This window comes from Hirundo rustica, chromosome 13, assembly GCF_015227805.2.
Source record: "Hirundo rustica isolate bHirRus1 chromosome 13, bHirRus1.pri.v3, whole genome shotgun sequence".
NCBI lineage: Eukaryota > Metazoa > Chordata > Aves > Passeriformes > Hirundinidae > Hirundo > Hirundo rustica.
This window is the reverse complement of record NC_053462.1, coordinates 16,494,395-16,498,037: the sequence shown is the minus strand read 5'-3', so window position 1 is coordinate 16,498,037 and position 3,643 is coordinate 16,494,395. Positions and strand designations below refer to the sequence as shown.

Below are 3,643 nucleotides of genomic sequence, written 5' to 3'. Positions count from 1 at the left end.
TCTCCTGTGGAAATCTGTTGTAGGAATTTACCCCGATTTCTGTAATAGTGGGAGCTATGTGCAAATGAGTTGGGAAGTGGGTGTAAGTGGCAAGATTACATTGTGCTAATTAGCCTGGCATTGAGGAACCGCATAAAGCCTGGGAACCTCCACAGCAGGAAAGAGAGCACATCACAGAGAATCCCTTTCGTCACAACTGACTTGTGCCACGGGACTTCAATTAAAAACCAGACCAGGCCACTTTTAATCGCTTTAATGAGAAATTAGGGTTTTTTAAAAAACAATCTTTTAAAATTGTCTGTCTACTTCTAACAGTGCAGCCTATAGTGGTGGGAGATGAGGTGCTAATTATCTGTCTTGGCAGCTTTTTCTGAGCACAATGTTTGTTGTTCAGTGCTGCACCTGGCACCACGGGCTCTGGTCCTTGGGATCAGTGGGCATTTCTCTGCTGCCAGCTGTAATAAAGAGTAGGAGGCCAAAGATCCTGTATGTTGTTAAAATGAAGAAAGACTTGAACAGTTCTCCCCCTTAGTACATCCCAGCACATTGGTACTTACACCATAACAGTATTGTCTCAGGAAATATAAGTCTGTGACAGGATATTGCTACTTTAACCACCTGAACTGCCTTTTAGTTCCAGTTTCAACTCCGTGTCAAAAATATTACCCCTGCTTAAGATTAATTTGTGACAAAATGTCATATTAATACAGCTATATTTCCCAGGGGATAAATATGGCCTTTTGAAGAGCAGCCATGGCTGAGTGCTATATGGGACTACAGAGAATTATCAACAGGCTTTTGCTTTAGCAAATGTCATGCTACCAGAAGAATGGTGCAGTTTGTGGGTAAGTATAGTCCATGAACCATTTTATTGTAAGAGGGAGGTTATGATATTTTCTTCCTATTAATCCATATCTCATCCCTAATTATATTAGCAGCTCTCAGTGACACCTGATTAAGGATCTGAGGAGGAAGCCGTCAGTTACCTACAACTCCATCAGCACTGTATCATGTTTACTTTTGGCATCTTAGCTATTTTGATGTTTGCCTCGAGGTTTGTGTATCATTGATGGAATTACTCCAGATTTACACCAACGGCTGTGCAATCACAGCTGATCTCTATGTGATGCTGAGGAGTTTTCTTGTAAGGAGATAAATCCAGCACCAGTTGTAAGCAACTAATTTCAGTGAAACAAATAACATCTGCACCTGCGTGTGCTAAGGCTGACTTTGGAACAGTTTAGCAAGTATTTTCTCTGTACTGAAGCAGAATAAACTTTTGTATTTCATTGCACCTTCGGTACCTGTAGTATGCCTTGGATATGTCTGAGCTATTGAAGCCAAACTTCTTAACAGGCCTCAGATGCAAAGAAAAAGAAGATGAAAAAAAGTCCTAAAACTAATCTCTTGCCTCACAGCACTCCACCAAGATGACTCAGAAAATGACAAGGGAACCAGACTGCAAATTAGGCTCTAGTGCTTGTTGGAGACATTTGCCACTGGTTAAAATGAGTTATTGAAACAGTAAAGCTGAGGACTTCAGAGAAACTTTGATTGACAACAATAATTACAGTTATTCTTGTTCCTCTAAGAAATACAGTGCAGGCTAGGCATAATAAGTGCATGAAAATGATATTCAAAATCTGAGCAGAAGTAGATGCAGGCCCAAACAGTTTAAATGTCTTCTGTACAAATTTCTGCACATTTTTATGTGTTAAAAGTAGCAGTAATTACCAGGCAGGTGTGTAAGTTTCCTTTACATGAGTAGTGAGCTAATCATTGAATGTTTCCTAAAGAAGCCTTGGTGGGTAAAGGCTGTCTTGCACCCAAATCAGGCTGTGGGTTCAGGAGAGGAAATGAAGTTCATGGGGCGCTTCCACTTGATCCTTGTGGCCTGTCTCTGGAGGATTTGCCTAATGATTGCTTGAACCACATCCAGAGGCTGCCAGAGTGGCCAAATGATGTCTTTGGTACCTGAGGACAAACCTGTGCTCAGGCTGAGCTTCCACAACGTTCCTCACAGGCGGAGTGGACTTCTGTATCCACACACTGCTTGGTGCCTTGGGTGGGGAAGCCTCCAAAGATGTAAAATTAGGAGCTCTTCTTTTTGGCTAATGAGGCTTACTCTCACCTGACAGGTGAGTGTTACTGAGATCAGGCTTTTCTACACCGTGCCTTAGGACAGGGCTGGGCACAAAAGTGTTGGGAGTACTCAAGTTTTAGGTCTCGGTTGTCTAATGCCACGATGGCCTAACACATGACAATATAAAATAACATTTTTTTTGTAGCCAGTAACCTTTTTTTTTTCCCCATCTCCCTAAATTGATGTCTGCCTTGCATTTCCTTCTGCTGCAGTTATGATTGTTACCAAAAGACCCTGTACCTCTCCCACCCCTCTCCCACAGTGAAGCCAGGCTTGTAGCTGTGCTGTGCTAGCAGGTGCTTCCAATCTCTGCAGTAGATGTTTCTGCTGTGAGAAAATGACTTTCCCTCTCCCCTGGCCTGGTCAGGGAGCTGGATTCATTTTATAACACCAGGCATAGTATGGGAGAAGGCAGTGCTGTAACTGACCCTTCTTACCAGGACACAGCAGTGCCAGGAAAAGTGACTGGAGACCAGAGGATGCGACCCTGGTGGATCACATTGTTGGGAGTTCATCAGCAGGGTTAACACTCAGAGGGAAAGGGAAAATAAGAAGTTAGTCAATCCACAAGTGCCAATAAAGAGTTAATTTACTGGAGGAAGAGGAAAAAAAAAATCTTAATGCTGGAGAATGATTCTGCTGGCTTACTTATCAGGTTCATGCTGAGCCCAGTTGTAATTGGAATGTACCCTTTGTAAAGTTTATTGGGTCCTGGGGCAGCTTGTTACTGAACCGGTCAATTAATCTATTTTTTTTTTTAATGAGTTAGGGGATTTCCTTTTGTGGAAAATCACCAGGAAACCTGACCAAATGCCCACAGCTTGGGGAAAGCATGGCCTTAACATACAGAAAACCCTTCCTCCACAATTAGGAGAGGAAATAGACGCCTCCCCTTATGAGCAACATATTTGACCAATCCAGGAACAAAATAGATGGGATTTCACCATTGACTTGCAGGTTGGCGAGGGAGGATCACCATGAAACAAGATTACTTGAATGCAGCTTGGTGTTGAAGGAAATAAAACTGTTGAGTCTCCCTGCTGAGAGACAAATGATTTCCATTTAAAAACCTGTTTGTTCCATGCTGTAACTCCCAATGTAGCAATAATTAATGATATCAGAAGGTTATGAAAGACATTCTGTTGTGCTTGCTCTGTTCTAGGCATGAAATTGGATTAACATGAAGATAAACTTAGACTTTAAATCTGTTGAGGAAATCAGTAATTATGTCACAATTCACAAATACTAATCTTTTTAAGTGTGGCAAGATATCGTTCATCTATCAGCAAAACATCCTCTTTTGTCAGAATTCTATTGAAAGGTTAATTTCTTAAAATACGTGGATTTTCAATGTCAGAATGTTGTGGAGATGCTCGTTGAATAAACACAAACAATCTTACCTCTGGAAACGTGGTTATTTCTGTTTCAGTGGCATCCAGCCAGTGCCCTCTCAAGAGGAAGAATCAATTTGCAAGGTATTGAGTAAGTCCTTGGGCTCTG

General features: G+C 41.7%; 1 long non-coding RNA gene across 1 annotated transcript; it reads left to right on the top strand.

Moving 5' to 3' along the window:
* The first annotated feature begins 205 nt into the window (after positions 1-205).
* LOC131378636 (uncharacterized) lies at positions 206-1,054 on the top strand. Its single transcript, XR_009208276.1, has 3 exons — positions 206-341; positions 724-845; positions 936-1,054. It is a non-coding gene; the product is annotated as an uncharacterized LOC131378636 (long non-coding RNA).
* Positions 1,055-3,643: the final 2,589 nt, after the last annotated feature.